The following is a 6,512-nucleotide window of genomic DNA, read 5'->3' as shown; positions in this document are numbered from 1 at the left end:
AATGATGATTACCAAAGGCTGGGGAGTATTGGGGGGGGGATAAAGAGCAAATGCTTGTTGGGAACAAAAAGTAAAGTTGGATAGAAGGAATAAGATATAGTGTTTAGTAGCACAATACGGAGAATTTATAATTTATTATATATTACAAAAAACTATGGGAGTGGAATTGGAATTTCCCTAACACAAAGAAATGGTGTTTGAGGTGATGGATATTCCGATTACTCTGATTTGATCATTACACATTGTATGACCATATGTACGCCATAAATTTGTACAAGTATTATATTCATAAAAATTAACAATAATAAATAGATAAATAAGTAAATAAAATGAACAGTAAATGTGCTATCATTTCTAATTAATGTGTTATGGAATCTATAAAATAATAGATGAAATGGCAACAGGTATTTATGTCAAAGAATGATTTTTTATTATCTATGCAAAGGGTTTGATTTTAACTTGTACTATTGAATTAGGTTGGGATATTTTTCTGGAAAAAAAGAAAATGTGAAACACATTTTTATTTCCTTTCCACAAGGATATTACTGTGTAAAGGGTACCATTTGATATTGGAACAGATGATTCAAATTTTCTGGACAGAGAAGAGTAGAAGTAGCAACTCTGGATAACTAGGTAACATTGCCACATTTCTTATGCTGCTGCTCCTCCTCCTCCTCCTCCTCCTCCTCCTCCTTCTCCTCCTCCTCCTTTCTCCTAATAGACGAAAGTGTGAGGAAAGTTTCCCACATTTGGGGAAATTGCAGGGGTCAGCACATTCAGAGCACGATGGATAAGCCTCTCCCTGGGAAAATCACCTTTATGAATATGATATCTCCCCTGTCAGGTAAGTGTCTACCATATATCTTACAAGAGAAGTTTTCCTGATATAGGATGCAATTTAACACAATGCAAGTGAGCCTGCCCATCTGGAGACTGCAGGACTGGGAGGTGATCCAATATTGCTGAAGTTAATCAATACCTAGCCTTAGCGGACAGTTAAATATACTCAAAAGAATTCAGAAAAGTGGTCTGAAATCAGAGAAGGGACATTTTTACCAAGATCACTAAACAGAATAGTTAAAAGGAAGCCTTTATTTTAGGTTCTGATGGCATTTTGCCCAGCAAGATTTTTCCTTCTGCTATCCTTCAGATCACCCAATGCACTGAGCAACCTAATACAGAGTGTGACTTTGGGAAGAGGAGACCAAAAAAGGATAGGAGAGCAGAGATAACAGCACTTAGAACTGTGCACTAAGGCATATGATAGACATTCAATAAATACTCTTGTATGAGTGATAAATAGATACATAAAAGAATAAAGGCTGGAGAAAAAAGAAAAGGGAAAGGATTGTGGTTGGGGAGTGGCCAAAGGGACTGATGGCCTTTGAGAAGAATAAGAAAAGAGCTTTGACATTGGCTGCAGTGACTCTACCGGCAATGGGTGGAGCTATTTGAAGATGACAGTGAAGGACGCTTTGTAAGACCAGGGAAACTCACACATGTGTCTGCCCTTGTGCATGGCTTCTTCTAATTCTCAGGAGATTTTTACAATGTTAAAAAGGCTCTGAATTCCTCAGTAGAAAAAATGAACATAATTATGATGTGCATAGTCTTTTGAAGTCAAACAGATTTGGAGTCACAATCACACTCTGTTATTTCACAGATGTATGATTTATCTCCAGCAAATGACTTAACTATTCAGAGTTCAATGGAGACACTATATATCACATACAATGCTCTGTTATATTTACTGGAAACATGGCAGGTACTCAAAAAGTCTGTAATTAAAATAAGCACTGTGTGCATGTATAACCATTGAAAATGTATTTCTACATTGTATAGGTAACTCTCCCTTATTCTGATTTAGTTTTCTTTTAGTTTAGATGGTTCTGTGTTGTTTTCTACATCAATTAAAAATTTTCCAACTTCTGCTGACCACACATGCAATTAACATAAAGCATTCTTTGCTGGTCCTGGTAATCAGGTAATTCTATAGACATAGGGGATTTCTGTGTAATGTTAATAATGATTATCTGCTGCAAAAAATAATTGGTATAAAAGAAAAACTGTTCCTATTGCTGATAAGAATAAACCACTTTTGATTATAGAATGTATCTACTTGTGGATTTGTCTGAGGGAGGGGAAGAAAAACAAAGGTATTGAACATTTTTTATTTTGATATCTATAAAAACCAATTTTGGCCAGGTGCAGTGGCTCACACTTGTAATTCCAGCCAACGCCGGAAGATCACTTGAGGCCAGGAGTTCAAGACTAGCCTGGGCAACATAATGAGATCCCCATCGCCTACCAAAAAATAAAATAAATTAAATTAGCTGGGCATGGTGGAGTATACCATTACTCTGAGCTACTCGGGAGACTGAGGCAGGGGGATTGCTTGAAGCCAGGAGTTCAAGGCTGCAGTGAGCTAGGATCTCCCCACTGTACTCCAACCTAGAGTGACAGAGCAGGAACTATTAAAAAAAAAAAACGCATTTATTAGAAGCTTTACTTAAATTATTAAACAAGCTAAAGTTTTATTCCTCAGTTTTAAAAATGGAAACCATTTCATGGTAAAGACTCTTCTATAATTATCAAGCAACTTTAGTGCTTACGTTATTTAAAAGTTACTGAGATTTTAAAGCTTCTATCGAAACAAATGGAAATAAATACCCATTTCAGATTTTAAAAGCTTACTATTCAAAAACTTATCATGATGTCAACTCAAACCAATTTTAATTGTTGTACATTTCTGATCAATTGCTGACATTATTAGAACTTGGTAAAATGATCTAAAATAATAAACATGCTATATCAGCCAAGATATTTTGAAAATGTGCCTTACCAATATTAAAAATACATCTTAAAGTTACAGTAATTAAAACAGAGTGGAACTGCCACAAATATAGACAGATCCATGGAAACGAATGCAAAATCCAGAATCATACTCAAGTATACAGCTTGCACATATTGAGCATTAACTCTGTTCCAGGCACGTCTTCAAGCATGTTAAAATATTAGTTCCCTTTCTTTTTACTATAACTCCATGGGGTAAGCACTATTATTAGCTCCTTCTATAAATGAGGCTCGAAAGAGTGTAGTTAACTTGCCTGAAGTCACCTGACTGGGCTGTAGAGATTGAATTTTCATCCAGGCAGTCTGCCTCCGGACTGCATTCTTAAACACAGCATTAAACTACTTCCATTGTAGGCTAGGGCAGAGGTCCTCAAAGTGTGCTTAGGGGATCACTAAGGTACCTGAAACTCCTCTGCAGTCCATGAGGGCAAAGGTATATTTATAATAATACTAAAACATTATTTGTCTTTTTCACTCTCATTCTCTTAGGAGCACACAGTGGAGGTTTCCATAGTCTACATGGCATATGACATTGCAACAGATTCAATACTGCAGCAGATAAGAGAATCCAGCTACCTTTTGCTAAGCTGGATATTAAAGATATTTGCAAAAATACAAGACAAAGCCACTCATCTCACTAAATGTTTTTCTTTTGTAAAATATTCTTTTTATAAAATGTTTATATTAACAAATAATAAACCTACTATGGTTTTTTATTAATAAATTACACAACTTTCTGAGTTTTCATTTCTAACAGTAAATATTGAAAGATATAACCTGTTTTTGTTGTTTCCATTTCATACACAGAAGATCTTTAGGGTTCTCATTAATATTTAAGGGTGTAAAGAGGTTTGAGGCCAAGATGTTTGAGATTTGCTCTGCTAAAGTAAGCATTTCAAATCGCATGGCAGATGAAGTTTTATTGAACAGTTTATCGAGCACACACTTTTAAGACAGTTGGTCAACCATTTTGAAAACTTAAAATTATATTCTTTCGAACACTCTACAAATTTCTGGTAGAAATAGAAATTACTAACAATCTTTCTCTGGAGCAATCTGGCAACACATATCTAAAGCCTTAAAAATAGAACTTTCTGTAATTCATCAGTTTCAAGGTTAACAATATATTTTCAAGAAATAATGATTAATGCATTAAAATAATTTAATTAAATAATACTACTTATTGCTTCCATAAAACACTGAAGATTATAGAAAAATAGGAGATTGATTAAATAAGTATGCTAGTAAATAAAGAAATTTCGGCCGGGCGCGGTGGCTCACGCCTGTAATCCTAGCTCTCTGGGAGGCTGAGGTGGGCGGATCGTTTGAGCTCAGGAGTTCGAGACCAGCCTGAGCAAGAGCGAGACCCCATCTCTACTAAAAATAGAAAGAAATTATATGGACAGCTAAAAATATATACAGAAAAAATTAGCCGGGCATGGTGGTGCATGCCTGTAGTCCCAGCTACTCGGGAGGCTGAGACAGGAGGATCGCTTGAGCCCAGGAGTTTGAGGTTGCTGTGAGCTAGGCTGACGCCACGGCACTCACTCTAGCCTGGGCAACAGAGTGAGACTCTGTCTCAAAAAAAAAAAAAAAAAAAAAAAAAAAGAAAAGAAATTTCAAGCCATCATTAGAATGATATAATCAAGGACTATTTATTGATATAGAAATACTTCCCTATTTACTGTTAACCACCCCAAAATACACATTTATGTACATATGTATAATATATTCATATATAATGCATATATGTATTGTGATATTTCTGTAAACATTTTATATATTTACCCATACACAAAGCATAAGCCAAAAAAATATATATATATATCAATATGTAACCAAAAGTTACAGCTGAGTGGTAGGAAACTGGCTATTTTTTTAATTTTTTGTCTACATTTTCTGATTTATCTATTATGAACATGTGTTTCCTTCATGATACAAGTCTTTGAATTTACAATATTATTTATGACAGCATGAGTATTCAACAGTGGGAAAAAGGATAAATTGTAGCCTATGTGATATACTACACAGCAACCAAAATGTTTAGAAAGAAGCATAAAAGTATCGTAAATGCAATGAGTGATGCTTGATTGAATCCTGCAACAACAGAAAGAAAAACAACACAAACAGCTATATAGGACATTGTTTGAACAATGGGGAAAATGTGGGTAGAAATTCTATTTATTTTGGATACCATAATCTAATATAAATAATACATTTCTTAGGTATAGAAATGATTTGTAGTTATGTATGAGAATGCTCTTGTTCTTAGGAGATATGTGCTAAAGCAGTGGTCCTCAACCTTTTTGGCACCAGGGACCTGTTTCATGGAAGACAATTTTTCCACAGACAGGGGGTGGGGATGGGGGTGGGAGGTACGGATGGGGAGTATAGAGCTCAGGTGGTGATGCGAGTGATGGGGAGCAGCTGTAAATACATAGAAAGCTTTGCTCACTCCTCTGCTGCTCACCTTGGTTCCTTAGTTTCATGGAAGACAATTTTTCTGAGACCTGGGGGTTGGGGACTACAGTGCTAAATTATTTAAAGTGTCATGATGTCTGCAACTTAGTTCTCAATAGTTTAGAACAAAAAGTGTGTATAGGTAGGATAAAGAAAAAAAAGGAAAGAACAAATGTAGAAGATAACAATGAGTGAACATAGGTTAAAGGTGCATGGGTGTTGATTGCACTATTATTGCATGAAATAATATGCTTGAAGTCTTTTTAAAATAAACTGTTGACCATGAAAAGAGGTAAGTAACAATGCTAAAGCCTGCAATGAGGAATTGCAATTAAGGAGGAAGAGAGACAGCAGAGAACTCGCCTTTAACTTTTATTAAGCACCCACTATATGCTCAATAAATGTGTAAGTGCTGAGAAAAAAAGTAATGACAAAAGTTTTAGTGACAAGAGGAAACTCTTAATCAGCACCTAAAACAATTTACAGTATCATTGTGGCTACATAAAAATAACATATATGCATAGAAATAACTATTAAGAATTATACCAAGCTATTAAGAGTGATTATCTTTCAAAGTTAGCTGGATGGGTAATTTTTATTTCTCTATATAATTCTTTATGTTTCCAAATTTCAACAATGATGAAATATTACTTTTCTAATGATAAATATATTGCTCTGAAATTAAAGGCACCATGCTATTTGGAATTTTGCACTCCTGGTTCATCCCTATGACATTTTATAAAAATAGGATGTTGATAACTGTTTTCCACTCTCTTCCCTGTGACAGACAATGGGCCATTGCTCAGAAGACATATTTACAGGAATTCACCTAATAGTTTGTGAAAGTTTATGTATGGTAAAAAGCCAGCAAGTGTTGTAAGTAGGTTGTATGGGAAAATATCCAAGCACTTGGAAATTAGGCTAAATAAAAATTTGCTCTGAAAATTAAATAAATTAAATAAATATCCATTGGGAATAAGCAGGCTTTCCTCAATCTACATGAGCTACCCAAAGCCATTAGTGTACCCAAAGAAAGAATATCAATGCATAATAATGACAAGATCACAAAGGCAGTTGTGAGAGGTAGATCAGCAGGTTTTATTAATATTTCATTATGCAGTAAAAGAGATGTGGTCACCAGGAAGGTCCTCTTTCATTTGGGAGAAAAAAGTTTTAGTAGTTCTCATCTTGGCCCAAAT

The 6,512-nt window shown here is 35.0% G+C and overlaps 1 pseudogene; it reads right to left on the bottom strand.

Moving 5' to 3' along the window:
- Positions 1–720: 720 nt before the first annotated feature.
- Positions 721–852, bottom strand: LOC138390948 (U1 spliceosomal RNA; annotated as a pseudogene).
- Between the last annotated feature and the right edge of the window lie 5,660 nt (positions 853–6,512).

Source organism: Eulemur rufifrons, chromosome 8 (genome assembly GCF_041146395.1).
Source record: "Eulemur rufifrons isolate Redbay chromosome 8, OSU_ERuf_1, whole genome shotgun sequence".
NCBI classification, from domain to species: Eukaryota; Metazoa; Chordata; class Mammalia; order Primates; family Lemuridae; genus Eulemur; species Eulemur rufifrons.
The sequence above is the reverse complement of the archived record's forward strand: the minus strand, read 5'-3'. Positions and strand labels throughout refer to the sequence as shown.